The sequence below is a fragment of the Bos taurus genome, chromosome X, assembly GCF_002263795.3.
Source record: "Bos taurus isolate L1 Dominette 01449 registration number 42190680 breed Hereford chromosome X, ARS-UCD2.0, whole genome shotgun sequence".
Taxonomy (NCBI): domain Eukaryota; kingdom Metazoa; phylum Chordata; class Mammalia; order Artiodactyla; family Bovidae; genus Bos; species Bos taurus.
Genome location: NC_037357.1, coordinates 73,147,573 through 73,172,106, shown reverse-complemented (window position 1 = coordinate 73,172,106; position 24,534 = coordinate 73,147,573). Strand labels below are relative to the sequence as shown.

Sequence of the window (24,534 nt, the reverse complement as noted above, 5' to 3'; positions counted from 1 at the left end):
CCAACCAGTCCATCCTAAAGGAGATCAGTCCTGGGTATTCATTGGAAGGACTGATGTTGAAGCTGAAACTCCAATACTTTGGCCACCTGATGCGGAGAGCTGACTTATTTGAAAAGACCCTGATGCTGGGAAAGATTGAGGGCAGGAGGAGAAGGGGACAACAGAAGATGAGATGGTTGGATGGCATCACCGACACCACAGACATGGGTTTTGGTGGACTCTGGGAGTTGGTGATGGACAGGGAAGCCTGGTGTACTGCAGTTCATGGGGTCACAAAGAGTGGGACACGGCTGAGTGACTGAACTGAACTGAAGTGAAGGGACATCCTTAGACAGGGTGTGTCCACTTTGGTACTTGAACACAGTAGTTGAGGGTCTGTGAGAAAAGATAGTAGTAAAGATTACAGTCATCCACTATCTATGCATGTGGCCAAAGGAAACCTAGTTTCAGAAAAAGGCTGCATTCACAAATAGGCTGTGTATTACCACAGTCTCAAAGCTGAGTGCAACCACAAGATTGAAAGACAATGCACTGTGGTCCTATAAATAGAAATGAGAATTTCTCCGTTAAGTGTAAAGCTTTGCAGACTGTATGTGTAGCCCATAGTGTTAGTCCTGCATCATTAATTAGAGAGAGAGAGAGAGAGAGAGAGAACATGCACAAATGTTAGTTCAAGCTGCCCGTGGAAAACGGAAATGTTCAGTGTTCAGAGTGGCTTGCATATTTCACTCTGACATCTCACTATCATGTTTTTCAATATGATAGTGGTTAGGCAATGCAGATAATTTTTTTCTTTTTTCTCTTGCTTTCTTCATTTTTCTTTTATTTTGTTTTCTATTTATGCTTTCTTTCCAACCTTTATCCCTCCTTTGTTTCTCTTGTGTCTTTCTTTCTTTCTTCTTTTTTTTTTTTTTTGGTAGGGATTTGTAGTGAAGAAAGATTGGATTAGTTTTTCTCAGAACAAAGAGAAACGCTTAAATTGATCAGTAGCATCCATGTTGGAGTGGTTCATACATGAATTATTTGGATATCTCTGGAGAAAACAGAAAGAAGTTGAAATGGTAAGCTCCACTTTTTAAATGCATATTAGCTGTTATCTGTGCCTTTCACCTTTGATCTCTTCGACTGACCTCTTTACACCAGATTCTGGGCAAACTGTCAGATCTAAGGGTGGCATGGATGTAGTAAACCTGGACCATCCTTGTATGTCATTTCCTTGGTATTTGCACAAACAAAAATAATTGTACAGTTGGCTACCTGAGGTGGGAAGGAGGAAGAATCTTTGAACTTGGAGAAATATAAGTTTGACATAGAGAGGTTTTTCATAATGTGTTTCCATCAGTTGATACTGAATAAAAATAGCCTTATGGACATTCATGATTTAATCAACTCTGTATTAAGTAGAGTTGCTTATATGAATGTTCAGGATTGTTTTTATCTACTCTTTGCTATAACTCTTTGGAGATGATATTTTTACCTGCCAAAATATTACATTTGTGTCTTTTTCAAAATGAGCTATAATAAGAAAACAAGAAGACCCTTATCAACATGAATGTGTGTTCCTATTAGCTTGTACAAGTTACATATTTTCACTCTAAATTATAATTTAAATTATAATAAATGTTAGCTATAGAGAATTCTCTTTCAAACAAAACATTTCAGTAAGAAAAAACATATCTCTAATGAGAGGGGAAATAAGAAAGATAACAGACACAGTTGCTCATACATAAGCTGTATCTATGAGAATAAATAATCAGTATATTTATAAAGTCAACAACAGATAAAATAATTTTGAATTAAGTTTGCATTTTATACATTTATAATTGACAACTTATTTTGAAAAAATGTAAGTGAAATTGTTTTCTAGTATGCATGTTGTTTTTCTTTTATGCTCAAAGAGAAAATATTAATGAAGATACCTTCAAAATTTCAAACTCCCTGGGTTGGGAAGATCCCCTGGAGAAGGGACTAGCAACCCAAACCAGTATTCTTGCCTGTAAAATCCCACGGATGGAGGAGCCTGGCAGGCCCCAATCCATGGAGTCACAAAGAGTTGGACACGACTGAACAACTAACACACTCACACTCAAATTTTAAGTGATGAGTCTATCAATAGCATGTAACCACTAGAAATTGCATCCCAAGATTAAAAGAAAGGAAATTATATATTCTTATGGTGCAACAAGACCCAAGATTAAATTCCAAATGGTTTTCCTTCTCTCTTCTCTGCTGTTGACAGTTGTGTGCAAGGGCTTCATATTATAATGCTATAATATTTCCAAGGAAGAAAAAGGTTATAATTTTATTCAACTAGCAAAGCTTACATTTATTTTTTAGAAAGCTTTCTGTCATTCAGCAAAGAGTATATATTTCTGAGTGTTTTAGTTGCTGTAAATCTCAGATATGGTGGCAAAAGCACCAATCTCATAGATGGGATTTAAATTTTTTAGCCCAGGGAAAGATTCCATACTAGTGAATATTTGGAATACATAAATGCCATCCTCCAAGAAGTCTGTGCCAGAGGAAGATTTTTTTAATTACAAAAATTTTCTTTGCACTTGTGAACACATGTACCACTCTGCCTTGCTAATGTTTACAATAACATTTCTGTGAGACAGGAACCATCTAGTGTATCTATTCTGTTGGGGCCAGCAAATATAGTACAGAACATTGTAAAGGTGAATAAACACATGAGGGTCATTGACTCTTCCAAAAAGTTCACTGAATTTCCACCTAGGGATTCTTAGGAATGAATGAACTCAATTATCCCCTTTAACACTAGGTTCAGTTCAGTTCAGTCACTCAGTTGTGTCTGACTCTTGGCGACCCCATGGACTGTAGCATGCCAGGCTCCCCTGTCCATCACCAACTTCCAGAGTTTGCTCAAATGCATGTCTGTCGAGTTGGTAATGCCATCCAACCATCTCATCCTTTTGTCTTCCCCTTTTCCTCCTGCCTTCAATCTTTTCAAGCATCAGGGTGTTTTTTAATGAGTCAGTTCCTTGTATCAGGTGGCCAAAATATTGGAACTTCAGCTTCAGCATCAGTCCTTCCAATGAATATTCAGGACTTATTTCCTTTAGGATTAACTGGTTTGATCTCCTTGCACTAAGATAGCTGAAATTAAAAGGAGAAACAAGCATGCTTTCTGTCTTTCTCTGATAGACACTTTTGGCACCAATCAGATACCTAAATCCCTTTCTTAATAATTGACAATATATTTGTTTCTTCCAAGAGATTTTGCTCTGCTGGAAAATGAATGCTATTCACAATATGGACTGATTTATTATTTATCTGATTTGTTTCATTTTTAAAAAAAATCAATTTCAAAACTGCAAAAGGACATGTTTTCTTGATATTTGTAATTAAGGTCACATCAATGGATATAATTAAGCCATCTTGATTACAAAGATGAGTAAGACAGTGGCTCCAAACTACAGAAAAAATTTGTGTTCTAAATTTACTATAACAAGTTGAAAATCTCTTTCTCTCTTTTCTTCTTGTAAAATGAAATTGTTGAAACTAATGAACATTCTTGGCAACTTGACAATAATATATTGTGATACTAGTGAATCAAGGATATGTACTAGACATTCTTGTAAAGAATCTGAAACAAAAGACTGGTGTTATCTTTAAACACAATGATATGACAAAGTTAGATAACTTTTATTAAAATTCTATCAGAGGTACTCTAAGATAAAGTTATGCTTATACATGCCTCTCACAGTGGAAAGTTAAATAATTATCTAAATAATTCAGTTAATGTTGATAAAGGAAGATCATAACTTGGGTCCAATAAGCAAACTTTTCTTTAGTAGACACAGTGTTGTTCTCTTCCTGTTTTTGTCCAATATACTAGGTTAGTTTAAATTTGTAAGTATAAAAATAATTTAGAAATTTCTATTTTTTTTCTTGGGTGGTAGGGATGTGCAGAGGGGATTTTAAAATCTATGTTATCCTGCTCCTTATTAATTTTTATAACCAAGAATTTTACTGATTTAATATTCTAAAGATATATTTGCCATTTTCTCCATATTTCCATAATAATAATGTTAATAACATCTGTTTCTATCTCTTTTGATTCAATTTTGATTGGTATCTAATTTTTTTTCTTGTTTTGTTGTTGGTTAATCATTTTTTCCTTTCATCTTAATATTTTTTTAATTCTAAAAGTACAAGTAGACCTCTTTTTTCTAAGAATGCTAAGCATAAAACTGGGTAGTACTAATTTTATTTAATATAATAAGGGAAATTTCAGTCACTTAACCTAGCATTAATCTCTCTGTGGAAGAGCCACTGATGATAGAAATACCCAGTTTGATTATCAAAATCAAGCACAGTCCATGTCAAGACATCAGGTACAGTAATGTCTTTCCCTCTGAAAGTCTATGACTTCCAAATCTTATCAGGTCTTAAAAAAATGAATTGTTTTAATTTCACATCAATGGATATGATAAATTCACTCTATTTATGCTCTACCTAGCTGAAGCACAATAAGAATATGACATACTGTGAAGCTATCAATTAGCTTCACAATTAGGGTTAATTAGGGAAAGTAGATTTTTGGGACTGAGTTATACAGAGTGTGTGATCATACTCTGAATTTTGAGTTGCTCAGCTTTTCTCTGGCCACTTGCTAGAAGAGCCTTTTGGTCACAGAAAATAGTGTAAACTTCATTCAATTTTGGACCATGAAATTTGACTAATCAAAGCACTGTAAAGACATTTTGCAATCAGCAGAGACAAGAGTGCTATTTCTCAGAATTCACAGAAGATGGCTTGGAATGTATTTTACATAGAATTACTTGTTAATAAGCATCTTGATTCAAAATTATAGTTGTAATAACTGAACATTAAGAAATGTCACCTGTGTATCTGAGTCTTTTCTAGGGGAAAAAAATCGCTGAGGAAATTTAAAGCTCCTTGACCTCTGGGAATCAGTAAATTGAAAATCCCTGTGATATCATTCAATAAGGAAGAGATGTTAAGGTTGATTAACCTGGGTTATAAGTTGCTCCTTGACTGGGACTTGGGAAAAACATATAGAGCCAGAATAAAAACTTATACTAAACAAATATCTGGAAAATATGGCATTATGGTTAATCATGCTGGCTCGTATCCAAATGCAGTGTGATCCCCAATATGCAGGATGCTTTAATACATTGGATAAAGATGCAGTCTTTTCCCCAGCCTTTTCATTTAGTCACATATTTGTGAACTTGAAGCAAATATTTTGATATGAAATGTAAATGAAAGGTGAATCATCCTAGTAAACTCATCTCCAAAGAATTATGATACTGCCTTGGAAATTTTAATTCTAATCTAGTAATGAATTCGTGCATTAACTCTCTTGTCATATTAGGCCAAAGAATGGACAATACTCTTATGCAATGATAGTTTATTCTCTTTTCCCATGAAGTTTTAACATTTTCATTAAAAAAGATGGATTGTCTAATAGTGTGTTTTCAAAATAAGATTTTAATTTCACATTACCCTTTTTTAGATTTGAAAAATTCATTTTGGAATATAAGTTAATTTTGATTTGCTCAATCTCACTCTTAAGCATGTTGATTTCATTATCCTCATGAAAAATTCCGAGTCTTTCTCTTTCTTCTATTATTACAATTCTGGGAGACCAGTCTAGTTTTTATAAGAAAGGAAAAATAACTAGAATTTTCCAATATGATTTATGAGTTTAGATATACATTTAGTGGTTCCAAAATCCTCCTCAAAGCTCAAGCTGTGAACTCTGTGGTCTAAGGGTCAACATCAAATTCAGGCTATCCTTGAGCTGTTTTCTCCCCAAGGAACTAATGCCCTAATCAAAATCATGTATCTTCCTAGTAATGACTCCAGAAAAAACTGCTAAATAATTAATAAGCTACCTATAGCCTACGATTAACCAATTTTTAAAGCCTATCTACTACAAGCCCTAACTTTGCTTTTGAGTTCTATACCATCAAAAATAAAAATGATTATTATTTATTGTGCACTTATGATGTGCACTAAGCATTGGGCAATAACTCTTACTTCTCAATAATAACTTTATTATCTCCCCCCATCTTATAGATGAAGAAAAGCAATGTGAAAGAAATTAAATAACTTACTCAACGTTTTACAACTGTCTTGTTCAGATGGTAACGACAACCCTGTATGCGAGACAGCAAAAGAGACACAGATGTATAGAACAGTATTTTGGACTCTGTGGGAGAGGGAGAGGGGGATGATTTGGGAGAATGGCATTAAAACATGCATAATATCATATAAGAAATGAATCGCCAGTCCAGGTTCGATGCAGAATACAGGAAGCTTGGGGCTGCTGCACTGGGATGACCCAGACAGATGGTATGGGGAGGGAGGTGGGATGGAGGTTCAGGATTGGGAACACGTGTACACCCATGGCGGATGCATGTTGATGTATGGCAAAACCAATACAATATTGTAAAGTAAAAAAAAAAAAAAATTAAAATTAAATGTTAGTTAAAAAAAAATTTCAAACCCAATTTTGTTGGTTGTCAAAGCCTTTTCCATTACACTAGGCTGTCTCTATATGACAATGTCACATCACACTATTTTGACCCTTTCCATTTGAAATCAACAGAGTTTATAGCAGAAGGAATCAAGTTGTACCAATTTTGAAATAGGTTGTCCTTTTATTAGGTTTGGGCTGAGTAAACTAGGAAATAAGAGAGTATAACACATAAAATGAGAAATAAAAATGGATTAAAAAGGGCTGTCATATCTAAGCTAGCCACTTTTATATATGCATATATTTGCATTTCTGTCAAGTCCTTATGAGATAAATGAACAGAGCAAATGTTGTGTTTTAGGGAAAATACAAATCACAGGAACCTATAAAGTGGAGCAAAAGATACTTTAAAAAGGTGAAGTTTTTTGACCTAAAATTTATTTCTAATTATGCACTATTATACATTGTGTAGGTAGTAGGAAAAAACAGCTTAACCATCTTTGTGTGGTGTGTGTTCATTTCCTTTTTTAAAATCTTGAATCAAACAGTTGGTTATTTGACACTTGCAAAGTAGATTATTGTAATTTTTTTTTTTTTTTTTGCTTTAGTACATTTAAATGTAATTTTAGTCCTAAAGTAGCAAGGATTTTTTTTTTTTAAACTTTACATAATTGTATTAGTTTTGCCAAATATCATAAAGTAGCAGGGATTATAAGCAATAACTTCGTGACTGACCTTGTTTTTATGTGATCACAATGTAAAACCAGACGTTTCCAGGTTCATTATTTAATCTGTGCCTCCTCATCACTGATGGCCTTATAACCTTCCAAAATGACTCCCAGCAAGTACCATGACCAAGGACCAAACTGTTCTTTATATACTTTATATATTTTGTATGATTCTTTTATTTTTAAAGCAAATGATTACCTATTATTTTTAAATGGTTATTAGCAGTTTCAGAACAACGAAAAACTACAGTTCTGTTGTCAATCATGTTTCTAATGTGAAGGAAAGAATATCTGTATATCCTCATAATAACATAGTTTGTCCCCTACCAGCACTCTTAAACGTACAATATTCCATATATTCTATCAGCTGCTTCATTGTAGAAGCAATATTTATTTTTGTTTGATAATGTTTTCTAGTCTTAAACTGTACTCTGGAAAAAAGAAATTTTAGATCTGAGCACATAAATGGTACTCCATCCCAGAGTTTGTCTCTGGAAATGCGAAGGTAATTTAAGATCTAGTCCTGCTTAACGGAGCTCAGGGTCTAATTGGAGGGCTAATAAGCAACCATTGAGTACAGTATTTACACAGTATTTACAGTATTCTATGACTGAGTTATTTGCAAAGTACTCAGAGTTGAGAATTGTGAGAAAGGAGTTCATTCTGCCCAGAGGAGGCTTCACCTTCAGGAGCAAGTAGCAGCTGAAGATGGAGAAGGAAGTCTTCCAGGCAGAGCACAGCAAGAGCAGAAGTGTGGAGGTGCCAGGGTGTGTGTGGTTGGGGTAGGGTGGGGGGTGTTAAAACAGAACCCAGATGTAAATTTTAGTACCTGCCCCACTTCTCCCCATGAGCAGCAAGTGGGTGATTCAGTTGGACCTAGAGGAGATCCTCCTCTATTTCCAAGTATCTCTTGACTTTTTATTGTTATTATGGGATGCAGGGTAGCAATGTGCGGTGCATAAAACTTGCAACATCAGGCCCCTGCATTCTAGTCTTGGTCCACTGGGAACCAGCTCTGTGACCTTGGGCAGGTCACTTAGCCTCCCAAAGTCTCCATTTTGTTATTTTTTATGACTTTGTTATTTTTTTTGTTAGGGCAGTTCTAGGTTCAGAGAAAAAATTGAGAGGAAGATACAGAGATGTCTCATACCCACCTTGCCCTGAGGCATGCCAGCCTCCCCAATTCTCAACACCCGCCCCCCGCCCCCCCGCCGCCAGAGTGATACATTTGTTACCATCGGTGAACCTAAATTAATGCATCATTATCATCTGAAGTGTGGAAACAAGAAAAAGATCAGTGAAGGAGTGAGGAATAGTAGGCAGAGCACAGAGGATTTTAATGGCAGTAAAAAAATTTTTCTGTATTGATACTATCATAGTGAATACATGTCATTATACATACATTTGTCCTAATCCATAGAACGTACATAACCAAAAATGAATACTAATGTAAACCATGGACTTGGGGTGATAATTTTGTCATTTTTAAAATAAAGAGATTTTACTAAAAAAAAAAAAAAAAAGAGATCATAGAAAGTATAGATGAAGTACTTTAATTCTCTTTAACCAATCTATATGGTGTGATGACTACTTTTTCAGTGTAGTATGGATAATAATAGGAGTCATATAAGATAAAGCTTCTGCCCTCATGGGGCTTATTTACTTGAGGGAGATAAAATAGCCCACACTAAACCTGAATATACAAAACCGATTTAGAAAATACATTGTGTTTTGCATTAAACAGAGACTCACTATCCACATTTACATTTAAGCTGATGTGACACAAAAAGTATTTTAGCCTGGTTAGGCCATTCCTATGTGTCTGAGTCTTTCCTAGAAAAAAAAAAAAAAACACCCTGGAGAAGGCAATGGCAACCCACTCCAGTACTCTTGCCTGAAAAATCCCATGGACGGAGGTGCCTGGTAGGCTGCAGTCCATGGGGTCCCTAGGAGTCCGACACGACTGAGCAACTTCATTTTCATTTTTCACTTTCATGCATTGGAGAACAAATGACAACCCATTCCAATGTTCTTGCCTGGATAATCCCAGGTACAGATGGGTCTGGCAGGCTACATCCATAGGGTTGCAAAGAGTCAGACGTGACTGGAACAACTGTGCATGCATGCACCAACCATCGGAAGAAAAAGTAGAGCTATATTTATATTAGTGAATCATTTTTTTCCTTAAGATCAAGGCTTTGGTGTTACAGGATGTATGTCCCAGATTCAGAGCACAATCTATGGCTATATTACAGAAAGAATTAGTTGTAATCTAACATATATAAGTTTAGAAGTTCAGTGGTATAATATCTGACCCACCAGGTTACAGAACTCTGTGTAAAAATCATTTTGATATATGGCAAAACCAATACAATATTGCTTCTGTTGCTGCGTTGCTTCAGTCGTGTCCAACTCTGTGCGGTCGACCCCATGGACTGCAGCCTACCAGGCTTCTCCATCCATGGGATTCTCCAGGCAAGAACACTGGAGTGGGTTACCATTTCCTTCTCCAATATAATATTATGAAGTTAAAAAAATAAAATAAAGTTTAAAATAAACAACAATAACAAAAAACAAAACAAAACAAAATCAGAGGAACAAAGTTTTAAGATAGTTCATCTCCTGATAATGTTGGTTATCCCCTCATGTCTTTCTTATCTCTGCAATGCCCCCTCATCCCCCACCCATGTCTATGTTTCTTTATCCAAGAAGAAACAAAAGAAAGAACTTAAGACATCTACACCTGATTTAGAACTCTAAATCATACTTTCTGCAGGCACCAGTTACATACATGAGCTTCAAGGTGTGCTCCTTTGGGACTGGTTTGGGGTATAACCTGAACAAGACAGCAAAATTTCCTGTTTTCAGTTTCTCTGTCTGTAAAAGCTGTGTGATAAAGGGTACCTCTTTCTATAGAGTATGAATCATCACGCTAATGCTTAATAGATACTTTGCATTCCTCTGGTCAGAGTTCCTCTACACAATTTGTAAAAGTGCCATGTGTGCTTGGATTGAAATCACACTGGGAAAATTAGGTTGCACCTGTCTTTCATCTGACAGATTTCCTTCAGCACATGAGAGCATTACATTTGGTCAAGTTTGCAGTTTGAAATGCTTATAAGAAGGATAATAGCTATACACATTAGAGCAGAATAAATGAGAAAGAGAAGTGTAGTAAGTCCCCTATATACAAACGAGTTATTTTCTGAGAGCACGTTTGTAAGTCCAATTTGTTTGTACATCCAACAAAGTTAACCTAAGTATCCAACTAACAGAATCAGCTAGCTATATAGTACTTTACTGTAATAGGTTTATAATACTTTTCCCACAAATAATACATAAAAAAACAAACACAAAAGATAGAGAAGACATTTTCAATCTTACAATACAATACCTTGGGAAGAACAGTAGGACAGTACAGTAACTGTCATACAGGGGCTGCCATCAAGAGAACAGGTAAGAAGAGTTACTGACTGGAAGAGGGAGAGAAGGTGGAAGATGACAGAGCTGAAGGATCTTCAGCAATATAAAATGGAGGGCAAACCTCAATTTCACTCATGCCTGATGTTGTTGGAACACATGCTTGCATCTTTGAAAGTTCACAACTTGAAGATTCATATGTAGGAGACTTACTGTATGAGTTTTATGGATTGGTGAAATCACTGCTTTTAGAAATGCCTTGGGCTTCCCTTGTAGCTCAGTCAGTAAAGAATCTGCCTGCAGTGCAGGAGATCTAGGTTTGATCCCTGGGTTGGGAAGATCCCCTGGAGAAGGAAATGGCAACTCACTCCAGTATCCTTGCCTGGAAAATCTCATGGACAGAGGAGCCTGGAGGGCTGCAGTCCATGGTGTCGCAAAGAGTTGGGCACAACTAAGTGACTAACACTTTCTTACTTGTGGTATCAGAAATAGAGACACGGATGGAGAAGAATACCTTATGGAATGGCCTAACCATGCTAAAAACTATTGTGGGTTTGTACCCTAAATATATGGCAGATTTTACATAGCTTGACATTTGAATTGCTCAATTTAGTATTTGATTTTACTAATTTCTCTTGTTTTGTTTATCATGTCACTGCTACCAGTCTACAAGCTTTTGAGGAGAGAGACTGTGTCTCCTTTCTTTTTATCTCCAGTGGCATCTAGCATGGTGACTTGACTTACTTTATGATATTGCTCATCTCATTGCTTAATTCCTTTTTCTTTGATAATTTAACAAATTATAGCATCAAGAAAGGCGCTAAAGAGGAAAAAAAGAACAATTGTCTCATTTTGGTTAATTTCTTCCAGTCTTGTATGTCAGCAGAAATGGATGTCTGAGTGTCTGTGTTTCTCTATGTGTGAGGAGTGGGATATGGAGAGAGATGAGAAAGAGGAAAGAATAGATGAGTTTTTGCATAAAGATCGCTGGTTTCCATGTCATTGCAGAAAGAAAAATGAGAGACATTTATTTCTGCTGATCTTTACATTCACCATTAGTTAGTAAGTTGGCAATCTTAATAATATACATAAAGTTTTCATTCAAATGATTAGACTGTATGAAGGGAAGAGAAATATGTGTGGATACACACATATTAGAGAATACACAGTTGAGAGAAAATGTGATGTAGATAAACACACACACACACACGGATTTTGAATTAAAACTTAAGCTGTAGTTTTGGCTTAGTTATTAGCTTCCTATGTAACTCAGGAAGAATCCCCTACTTCAGTTACCTTGTTTGTAATAGCTAAATCATTAATAGGGATTATTAGGTTATTAATAGAGATTTAATAAAGATTAGTAGTCTAATCTTTATTTTAAATGCTCAGCCTGCCAGAAATTTAAAAATTATAATAAGGCTCACTGAATCATTATGTCATCTTTGGGTGTATTGATGTAAACAGCATGGCGTTCCAAATGCTCAATAAATATTTGCTGTCTGAAATTGTTGAATTACTTACTCCATGTATAGGCTACTGAACCAGTGTTAGTGTAGGAAATAAGGGCTCTAACCTGATTAGCAGGTTTCCCTGTTGGCTCAGTGGTTAAGAATCTGCCTGCCAGTGTAGAAGAGGAACCTGGTGGGCTACTGTCCATGGGTGCACAAAGAGTTGGACACGACTTAGCTACTAAACAAAAAAGAGTCTAATTAAAACCTCTCTCTTACTCTCCACCTATGATACCACACTCATTTTGCTTAGGTCTGCCAAAATTTCCATGATTTAGTTAATAATAAACTGCTAGGAAAATGTCTGCATGTTTTTTGCGAAGGTCTTGGATAATGTCTTATAGTTCTCTATCATTAATGCACTAGCTTAATTTCTCAGCTTAAAAGCAGAGATAGTGACCCTATTTGTGACCCCATAGACTGTATCCCACCAGTCTCCTCTGCCAGTGGGGTTTTTCAAGCAAGAATGCTGGAGTGGGTGGTCATTTCCTTGTCCAGGGGATCTTCCCAATCCAGGAATTGAACCCACATCTATTGCATTGACAGGTGCATTCTTTATCACTGAGCCCCCAGGAAGCCCCTCGATGGGAATCAGTTCAGTTCAGTTCAGTCACTCAGTCGTGTCTGACTCTTTGTGACCCTATGAATCGCAGCACGCCAGGCCTCCCTGTCCATCACAAACTCCCGGACTTCACCAAGACTCAAGTCCATTGAGTCAGTGATGCCATCCAGCCATCTCATCCCCTGTCGTCCCCTTCTCCTCCTGCCCCCAATCCCTCCCAGCATCAGAGTCTTTTCCAATGAGTCAACTCTTCACATGAGGTGGCCAAAGTACTGGGGTTTCAGCTTTAGCATCATTCCTTCCAAAGAAATCCCAGGGCTGATCTCCTTCAGAATGGACGGGTTGCATCTCCTTGCAGTCCAAGGGACTCTCAAGAGTCTTCTCCAACACCACAGTTCAAAAGCATCAAATCTTCGGTGCTCAGCCTTCTGCACAGTCCAACTCTCACATCCATACATGACCACAGGAAAAACCATAGCCTTGACTAGACGGACCTTTGTTGGCAAAGTAATGTCTCTGCTTTTCAATATGCTATCTAGGTTGGTCATAACTTTTCTTCCAAGGAGTAAGCGTCTTTTAATTTCATGGCTGCAATCACCATTTGCAGTGATTTTGGAGCCCAAAAAAATAAAGTCTGACACTGTTTCCACTGTTTCTCCATCTATTTCCTATGAAGTGATGGGGCCAGATGCCATGATCTTCGTTTTCTGAATGTTGAGTTTTAAGCCAACTTTTTTCACTCTCCTCTTTCAGTTTGTGCAAATCAGGAAAGTCTGCCTAAGATTGTATATCTTGGATTGGATATGGAATCCAGGCAGGTAGGCTTGTGATATGAGGCCTCTTGATCAGACCTGAGGTGATGAAGTACTGGAAAGAAAGAACACAAATTTTCTTCTTATTTTTCCAATTTTTATTTAGAATTGAGGTAAGGTAAGGTAAGTCACTACAGTGTGTCTGACTCTGCAACCCCATAGACGTTAGCCCACCAGGCTCCCCCGTCCCTGGGATTCTCCAGGCAAGAACACTGGAGTGGGTTGCCATTTCCTTCTCCAATGCATGAAAGTGAAAAGTGAAAGTGAAGTTGCTTAGTCATGTCCGACTCTTTGTGACCCCATGGACTGCAGCCCACCAGGTTCCTCCGTCCATGGGATTTTTCAGGCAAGAGTACTGGAGTGGGGTGCCACTGACTGAGTCTATCTGCCAAATCCAATTTTCTACTAGACTTATAATATCAGAACCTTAGGGATAATTCAGTCTCTCATTTTACACACAAAAAAAGATGAGTCCCAGAGATGGAAGGAACTTTCCTAAGATTATATCACTAATTACTGATATGGCCAAAACTAGAAGTCAGGAATCCAGTGCCTGGCCAGTGTTCATTCCCCTACATCCTGCTTTCTCTCAGCTTAAGTAACCTGTTCTGGGAGTTGAAAAATCCAGCAAGTAAAGCAGAATACTTCTGTAGTATATGGCTCTTTTAGAAGTAATCGATGAAGTGACTCCAAAGTAAAAATCCACTTGTTTATACCTTGCCTGACTCCTGTCCATGAAATACAATAATTTAAATGACTTTAAAAAATAGTTCTTGAGAATATTTACCATCTTAGAATCTACTTCTAGCCAGCTGGATTTTCTTGGTAGAGTTTATGATTAATCTGTGACTCTGCTCAGTCACTGAATTATGTCCCTATAGTTTGTCCTCAGATATCTGCCCCACTTTGGTGGTATAGTTGAACTTGGATAGCTCTTGTTTTACCTTCTAACAAAGTACCAGTAGAGATCATAACTTTGTAACTTCCTGTCCGGGCTTTGGTTCAAAGCCACCATGACAGACTTCTGTGGATTCTGGGGCATCTGAGAATGCATTCAGCTTACTCATTGTCTTCTCATGTCTATTTCTTTCACATTGTTACCTTCTTTTAATGACAAAGCAGTTTAGAAAAAACTTCAGTCTACTTTATCTACACTATTAATTTTCTTCATCAGGCCATTTTAAAGCCTATATTGAGGAGTTTCTGTGTGCCTAGCATCCTAATTACTATGTCTTAAAGGCAAGAAGAAAAAGACAAACAACATGCATTGGCTATCTATTGTGTGTCAAGCATACTCTTACTGACTTTTACTTGGTATACCTCATGTAATCTTAATAATATACCCCAGGAACAGGCATTATTTATTATACTCATTTTACAGAATGGAGAAAGAGGGCAAGAGAGAAAGAGAAGGAGAGAGAAAGAGAGAGAGAGAGAGAGATATTCCCCAACTGACCCTGGTGTTTGAACTCTAATATGTAGTCTCTTTGAAAGGATCCCCTTCCTGAAGGAACTGGCAATCTGATGAGAAAAGACTAGCTTGAATCAAACTTGTTTAGGTGGCAGCTGCTATGTTTATTGCCTACCTCTTGTCTTTCCTGCTCTCTCTTTCCTATTGTATAAATGTCTGCTAAAACTTCTGCAATCTGGCTTCTCAGGTAATCCTACTATATCGCACCATGTAAGGCTATCTGCCTCTGCATTCATTTATTTTCCTTCTTCTTCCAAGTAAAAAAGTATACATATATATTTGTATTTCATCCAATTCACCTTTTATGGTGAAAACTAGCTTATCTGATTGATTAATCAGTTAATGTGAAAATCCTCCCTGTAGCACTTTTATTTTAATAGGAGATTGTTGGAGACAAAGTGCCCTAAAGGATAGCATCTATACTGGTGTATTTAAGGCAAAGTGGCAAGTCTGGGCAAGAAATCATTGGGTAAAGTGGAGCAGAGAGGAGCAGATGTGGAGTGTGGTTTTTTGATGCCTCTAAATCACCCTACGTAGGAAGACATCTATAATCATTGCAAGGATACCTGTAAGGTAGTTTTGCATACAAGTTAGTCTCTCTTCTTAGCACCGGCTGTGCTAACAGCCAGTGGCCAGCTTGGTTTCCTTATATGTGTATTCACTAATTAAACAGCTGTGGTCACGAGAACTCAGAAAAATCACTAACTGAGAAAAAGTCAGTTTCTACATTCCAAGTGTGTTGTGAGTTTGACTACAAGTTGTTGAGATTTTCCTGGGGAGCTCATCAAAATGAGGAGCTCCTTATGAACAAGGAAGGACTGTGAACCCAGCACTGACATCCTTATCCACTTATACCCTTTCAAAAAGCTACTAAGTCAAAAAGAGATGTCAGATGGTAGTAAATGGATTCCTGCTCGCTCTACTTTGCTGTCACTAAGGGCTAAGGTAACTCTTTTCATGCTCTCACTTGTCCACAGTAATCTAATTCTAGGTTCTAAGCATCCGCTTTCTGAAATTTGCCAGCCTTCTGTGAGAATGCTGTTCCCACTGTTTTTGACCATGGTTCTTCTATGTTCTTTCAGGCACGAATGAATCAAAGCAGCCGGATTCCCAATGGCTTCCTAAAGAGACCCTGTTGCTCTGATTAAAGAATTTTAATGGCACTGGAGAAAACAGTAGGTATTCAAACATTACCTTGACTTCTCTTTTTTCATCATCCTTAAAAGAGTGTGCTTACACTCTGTGGGCCCTGGAAAGGCACTAAGAGCCTGTCTCACATTTCCTGGTCCACTTGACAGATTACCAGGTGATGACCAGGTAAATTACATTTATCTTAGGCAATAAATGTAATCTTATAGAACATGAAAGGCCACAGTTTATAGAGTATTTGATAGAATGTTATTTTTATTAATAGTGTCCCATTGAGTCATATTGGAATCTGAGACAAAGGGAAGAATAAGTTTAAATTATATATATATATATATATATATATATATATATTTATTATTATTATTACTCAACACACATTGGCCACACTAGTCATACAATAGAGAATAATATGTGTGTGTTGAGAAAGAGTATTCCATTTGCTGGAAAGGAAGATTATAGTAGCTATAGGTGACTCACATACATATTAGGCAAACATCTATTCACTGATTGGTAAGCTTAAAATCAATAATCTTAGGCTAAGAACAGGTTTTAGAGATGGGGGGGATTTGGTATGCTTCTATTGGCTTCTTTGTCTTGATGTCTATTCTTAAAAGAAGAGTATTACTGAAAAATCAGCCTAGATATCTAACAATCAGAAGTGAAAATATCTAATACTTAAGCTTACTCTAAAATATCATGAGTATAAACCAAATTGACAAACCTTAAGCTAGACATATCAAAAAAAGAGAGAGGGCTCAAAATATACGAAAGAGAAGTTATAACAGATGGCACAGAAAAACAAATTACCATAAGAGATTACTATGAAAAATTGTATGTCAAAATATTGGACAACTGAGAACAAATAGTAAATTCCTAGAAAAAATATAATCTTTCAAGACTGAATCATGAGAAAATAGAAAATCTGTATAGACATATTACCAATAAGGAGACTGAAGGATTAATAAAAAATCTCTGAAAAGGAAGGGTTAGTCAGGGACTTTGGAATTGACATGTACACACAGCTATATAAAATGGATAACCAACAAAGACCTACTATATAGCAGCGGGAACTCTGCTCAATGTATGTAACAACATAAATGAGAAAAGAATTTGAAAAGGAATGGATGCATGCATATGTATAACAGAATCACTGTGCTGCACACATGAAATTAACATGACATTGTTAATCAACTATACTCCAACATAAAATAAAAAGTTAAAAATATCTCCCAATAAACAAAGGTCTAAGATTAGATACCTTTAATCATAAATTCTACAAAGCACGAAAAGAAGATTTAATACCTATCCTTCTCAAACTTTTCCAACAAATTGAAGAGGAAGAAATCCTTCCAAATGTATTTAATGAACTGAAGATTACCCTGATATGACAACCAGACAAGGATACAACAGAAAAAGAAAACTACAGGAAAATATCTTTAATAAACATAGATGCAAAACTCAACAAAATATTGGTGAATCTAATTCAATAATATACTAAAAGGATTATATACCACAATTGATTAGGATTTATACTAGAGATTTAGGGATGTCTCAACACATACAAATAAATCAATGCAATTCATCACATTAACAAAATGAAGGATAAAAATCATATGACGAGCTCAATAGATACATGAGTCATTTGAAAAAAAAATTCCACATACATTTGTGATTAAAATCTCAACAAAATAGTTAAAAAGGGAAGATAATGCAACACAATGAAGGCCATATAAGACAAAACCACAAGTAAAATCATATTCAATGTTGAAAGCTTTTATTCTAAGATTAGGAACAAGATGAGGATTCCATTTTCATCACTTTTATTCAACATAGTATTAGAAGTCTTAGCCACATCAATTAAGCAAGAGAAATAAATTAAATGCGACCAAATTGGAAAGGAAGAATTAGAGCTGTTAATATTTTCAGAAGAAATTATACTGTATATAGAAAACACTAGAGACTGCACCCCAAAATTTTTGGAAGTAAGTGAATTCACAAAAGTCACAGGATACAAAATCAATATACAGAAATCTGTGGTGTTTCTATATACTATTAATGAGCAATCAAAAAGAGAAATTAAGAAAACAATCTCATTTATTATTGCATAAAAATACTAGGAATAAAATTAACCAAGGACTTAAAATACCCATACACTGAAAATTATAAGACATTGATGAAAGAAGTGGAAGAAGATATAAACAAGTGAAAAGATATTCTATGCTCATGGAATGGAGGAATTAATATTGTTAAAATGTGCATACTGCCCAAAGCAGTCTACAGCTTCAGTGCAATGCCTGTCAAAATTTCAATGGCATATCTCATAGAACTAAAACAATGCAGTACAATACATAACTACAACAACTAATACTAAAATTTGTATCAAATAGAGGGTTCAGGATGGGGAACACATGTATACCTGTGGCAGATTCATTTCGATATTTGGCAAAACCAATGCAATAGTGTAAAGTTTAAAAGTAAAGAAAAAAAAAAAAAAACAGAAGATCCTGAATAGCCAAAATAACCTTGAGAAAGAAGAAAACTGGTGGCATCATGCTCCCTGATTTCAAACTCTACTACAAATTTATAGTGATTCAAACTGTATGGTACTGGTGTAAAAACAGCCACACAGATCAATGAAACAGAACTGAGAGCTAAGATATAAGCTCACACATATGGACAATTAATTCACAACAAATGAGCAAAACAGTGGAGAAATGACAGTCTCTTCAATAAATGGTGGTAGGAAAATTGGACTTTCACATGCAAACAAATGAAACCAGCTTACACAACATACAAAATTAACCTTAAATGAATTAAAAATTTGAATATAAGATCTAAAATCATCAAATTCCTAGAAGAAAACATAGGTGGTAATCTCATTGACATCAGTCTTAGCAATGATTTTGTTGATCTGACACCAAAAGGCAAAGGAAACAAAAGCAAAAGTAAACAAATGGAACTACATCAAGCTTACAAGCTCCTGTACAGCTAAGGAAACCATTCTCAAAACAAAAAAGTAGCCTACTATATGGGGGAATATATTCTCAAACAGTATATCTGATAAGGGGTTAATATCCAAAATATTTTGCTGACAAAGATCGATATAGTTAAAGCTATGATTTTCCCACTGTCATGTATGGATGTGAGAGTTGGACCATAAAGAAGGCTGATCACTGAAGAGCTGATGCTTTCGAACTCTGGTGTTGGAGAAGACTCTTGAAAGCCACTTGGATAGCAAAGAGATCAAACCAGCCAACCCTAAAGGAAATCAGTCCTGAATATTCATTGGAAGGACTGAGGCTGAAGCTGAAGCTCCAATACTTTGGCCACATGATGCAAAGAACTGACTCATTGGAAAAGACTCTGATACTGGGAAAGATTAAAGGTAGGAGGAGAAGGGGATCACAGAGGTTGAGATGGTTGGATGGTATCACCAGTTTGATGGAAATGAGTTTGATCAAGCTCTGGGAGTTGGTGATGACAGGGAAGCCTGGTGTGCTGCAGTCCATGGGGTTGCAAAGAGTCGGACATGACTGAGTGACTGAACTGAACTAAATCCAAAAGATATGGGCTTCCTAGGTGGCCCTAGTGGTAAAGAACTTGCCTGCCAATAGAAAAGACATAAGAGATGTGGGTTCAATCCCTCGGTCACAAAGATCCCCTGGAGGAGGACATGGCAACCCACTCCAGTGTTCTTGACTGGAGAAGTCCACGGACAGAGGAGCTTGGTGGGCTACAGTCCGTAGGGTCACAAAGAGTTGGACATGACTGAAGTGGCTTTGTACGCATGCTCCTATGGTCTATGTTCAATTCCTGTACCTTGTAGATACAGCAAACATTAATGGTTATAAGAAGGGAAGGAGGTTGGGGGAGTGGTTGAAATGGATGAAGAAGGTCAACTTTGTTGTGAAGGACGGTAACTAGACTTGTAGTGGTGAACATTTTGGAGTTATCCAAATGTTTGATTATAATGTCATATACCTGAAACTTACATAATAAAAAATCATGTGCAAAATGACTACACAGATCACTTAAACATGGATAAAAAAAAAAAAAGCCCCTAAATATGGTCGCTTTGGGTTATATTCCTAACCATGAGGTCAGTGTTTTAATAAATAATACAATACTTTGTAGTGAACATATCATTTGTATGTTAATGTGTGCATGGCTAACAAGTATTTAGTGTATGGATTTATGGATATGTGAAAGCCAACCTGAAGCCACTCCATCCTTGCTTTCTTGTTGTACTTTCTCATAAAAGGCGGAAGAGCCTCTTCTCAAGATTACTTGAGACATTTCCCCTGAGGTGATGAGCATAACTGGAGAGCTCAGTAAGACAAAGAGAAAAATTTAGGCAACTGTCCAAAATGTATAATGTTTGTAACAATCATAAATCAGTGACTAGTGATAGGTTGAGTAGGTTACACCGCTACTGATATATTTCTATTGTCTTTTGTGAAATAAATATCTGTTGGCTCAATTAATGGACCATACTTCCATGGGAAGTATTACAAATGAAAGTGCTGCTTTAGCCTGAATTCCAATCATGATATAAAATTCAAATTAACTAAGGACAATTCAAATGCATTTTCATTTCTGAATAACCATAAAAGTCCATAAACAAGATATAACCTCAGGCTCAAGAGAGAAAAAGAGAAATACTCAACTACTACAATTAGCAAACAAACAAACAAAAAGCTAAATAAGACAAATAACAATAAATTCTTTGTATTAATAGGTATGTAGTTTGCAATTTGTATTAATAGGTATGCAACTTGTAATTTATGTAATTTGTTTAAATGATTTCCTCCTGGAGACATTAGCTAGCATTTGGTTTTTGGCCACACATTTATGAATATTTATAATTATTTTACACTGTGTAATGCTAAGAATTTGTTCATTTTATTTAATATATTTATATAGCACTTGGTGTAGAATCTTAGAAATATCAACTCCTCATACCCATAGAGAAAGGCATTGTTATCTCATTTTACAGATGAGGCAATTGAAATGTAGAAATCTTTGTGTTACTTGCCCAAATTCAAGAGCTAGTCAGTTGCAGAGCCTCAGTTTGGAAACACAAAGACTGGCTCCAGAGTCCATTTTATTGTCAACTACAAATGATGCCTCATTATTTGTAAAATATTTACATATTGTGCCATAATTATATATGCATGTACATGAAAACACGACTCAGCCTGTAAAGAATCTGCCTGCAATGCAGAAGATCCCAGTTTGATTCCTGGATTTGGAAGATCTTCTGGGGAAGGGATAGGCTATCCACTCCGTATTCTTGGGCTTCCTTGGTGGCTCAGATGGTAAAGAATCTGCCTGCAATGTGGGAGACATGGGTTCAATCCTAGGTTTGGAAGATCCCCTGGAGAAGGGAATGGATACTGACTCCAATATTCTGGCCTGGAGAATTCCATGGACAGAGGAGCCTGGCAGGCTACAGTCCATGGGGTCACTAAAAGTCTGAATGATATGACTAACACTAACATGAAAACATATATATATGGCATAGAATGCCAGAGCTATTTAAAATCCAGAAGTAAGGGAATTCTCTGGTGGTCCACTGGTTAGGATACTGTGCTTCCAATGCAACAGGCATGGGTTCAAGCCATTTTCAGGGAACTAAGATTCCAAAGCATGTGGTGCAGCCAAAAATAGTAATAATAATAATAAAATAAAATTCAGAACTAAAAGGACAACATACTAGTGCTAGAAGTGCTGTTAAACATTATTTGGCTTAACCTACATATTTCAAAGAAAAAAATGGAGGCCCAGATAAATTGACTTGCTCAAGGTCACACAGATATTCAATGGCAGAAGTGAAACAAGAACTGATGTTTTCTCACTCTCAATCTGATATTATTTTCATTTCACTAAGTTACCTTTGCTATTATTAATTTAAGGAAGTATATCATCATTTATATTTTTAATGAGTATCACCTTCAGATCTTCATTTTTCAAAGCTATATGCTTATAATCTTTGCGACCCCATGGACTGTAACCTACCAGGCTCCTCTGTCCATGGGATTTCCCAGGCAAGAGTGCTGGAGTGGATTGCCATTTCCTTCTCCAGGGGATCTTCCCAACCCAGGGATTGAACCCAGGTCTCCTGCATTGTAGACAGACACTTTACCATCTGAGCCACCAAGGAAGTCCTAATAGTGATGTCGTGTTTCACCAAATAGTCTTATAACTTATTCTTTGAAATTATCTTTGAGACTGAGTTGAGCTAATTAAGAAAACTGAGTCTTAATACACTGTGATCATATCTTGTTTTTGGCCAAAAAAGGCATTTTTAACTTGATCCTTAAACTTCATTCTTCAGACTTATTTCTGAATAACTTTTAACTGTTTCCAAAATTCAACTACCATTAAAAGACAAAGACTTTTCACCACAGGATTATTCTAAAGTATGTGGGGCAAACTCTGAGTGTAATTCTAAAGGAGAGTTCCAAAATGTTCCTGAGCAATAGGAATGTAATTGGAATAAGCATATAACTTTTCAAAGTGACAGCCTAGGAAAGACAAATTCAATTGGTTGCTTGCTTACTGATAAATTTGTTTGTTTGTTTTGAAACATATTGTTCCATCTATTTAAGCATTTTAATTTCTCGGCAACATCTTATAAATATTAGTGTACAGCTTTTTCACATCACTTGCCAGATATATTTCTAAGTATTTCATAATTTGATGGTATTATAAACATTATTTTCTAAGTTTCAGTGTCCAACTGTTCATTAATAGTACATAAATATAAACGGATATCTCTTTATTGACATGTTTTCTGGAAACCTTGCTTTATTCATTTTTTTAACTGGCAGGTTTTTTTACTGTATTTTTAAATAGACAATCATGTCATTTAAAAACAAAGATTATCTTGATTCTTCCATTCTAGTCTGAATGCATTATTTTCTTTTATCTTGCCTGGTTGCATTTGCAAGTTGTACAATGTTGTATAGAAGGAAAGAGAGCAGACATTATTTACTTACTCTCAATCTTAGGAGGAAAGAATTCAGTCTTTCACCATTAAATAAAATTTTAGCTGTAGGATGTTCCTAGATGTCCTTTATTTTTTATTTTTATTGAAGTATAATTGGTTTACAATGCTGTGTTAGTTTCTGGTGTAAAGCAAAATGACTATGTGTGTGTGTGTGTGTGTTTTCAAGTTATTTTCCATTATAGGTTATTATAAGATATTGAATATAGTTACACTTTGTTGTTTGTGATAACTTTATTTTTAAAATATATTACCACTGTAAGGAATCCAAAGTCTTAAATGTTAAAAGCATGCATGTGCTGCATTGTGTTTCTTGGGTTACTTTTCCCAGATAAATAAGTTCAAATGGAGAATACCATTCATGCTCCCAGGCAAAGGAAATTTACTAGAGATGAATATATTGGTGTGTGGTATGTAGGATATGTTGATAATACAGTTGAAGATGTTGTGAAAGTAATGAGAAAGTCAGATAGAACTAGAAATAAGAAAAAACCAAAATAACAATGTGACAGAGAAGGTCAGATGAAGTAAGTTGCAGTCTAAACAGGGGGCAGAGAAGAGAAATAGGACAGAGTGAAGAAGGGGATTAAAGAAAACTTTAAAGTTTAAATTTTGAGTTATTAATGATATCAATGATCTGCCCAGTATTGAGAAGGACAAGGAAAAAGAAGGGTCCCAGTTTTAGATAAATTTGCTATTTAGGATTGCTAGCCATTTCTTCCTCTTAGCTTATCTGTGAAGTCTTGTCAAAATAATCGATGGGCAGTTAGATAAGAGGCCAGTCATGGAACTAATGATGGAAGCACATTAACACTTGATGAATATCTTAAAATGAAAAGAATCATATTTCTCATATTTGCAGTTCTCTGTCACTGAAGTCAATCACTGAAACAAACAATTGTTAAAATGTTGCAAAGAAAACAGGAAGAAAATGAAATGATTAAATTTAAATGAATATCAAGAAGTGGTGAGCCACTTAGTTTTCAATCCAGTGATATAAAGAGTCATCTCAAACCAGCCAAGCACTGAAAATAACACCATTCACTGGAAATAATCCTTTTATTTACTGTCACCAGTTTTGGTTTAGAAGTACCTTCTCTCTTTAGCCTTCCATAAGACACATTTAAGGGAAAGATATAAGAAATAAATAAAGAGCAAGCTTCTGCCTAAATTGCTTCTAAACTCACTCTAGGCCAAATTAATTCCCTAGGCATATAGGTATCCAGAAATCCAGCTGTACTCTGATTAGATAATGACAGAAATGTAAGCAATTGCCTTATGTCAGAAATAAAAGTGAGCAAGCCAGCAGGTAAATGTAATAGGGAAAAATATAATCTTTTCTCAACTGCAGGTTTTAGGAACAAGTGCTTGTTCAACACAGTTTCAGTACTTGGTAAGTCCCC

At 36.0% G+C, this 24,534-nt stretch overlaps 1 protein-coding gene across 12 annotated transcripts in view; it reads left to right on the top strand.

The window, feature by feature from the left end:
- The first annotated feature begins 573 nt into the window (after nucleotides 1-573).
- GPR174 (G protein-coupled receptor 174) overlaps nucleotides 574-24,534 on the top strand; it is a 39,549-nt gene continuing 15,588 nt past the window's right edge. For 6 of the 12 annotated variants that reach the window (XM_024988782.2, XM_024988783.2, XM_059883716.1 and 3 more), the window contains exons 1-2: nucleotides 574-1,061; nucleotides 16,056-16,148. The gene's annotated coding sequence lies outside the window, so the exon portion shown is untranslated. The other 6 variants (XM_005227960.5, XM_010821823.4, XM_005227959.5 and 3 more) reach the window with 3 other exon arrangements.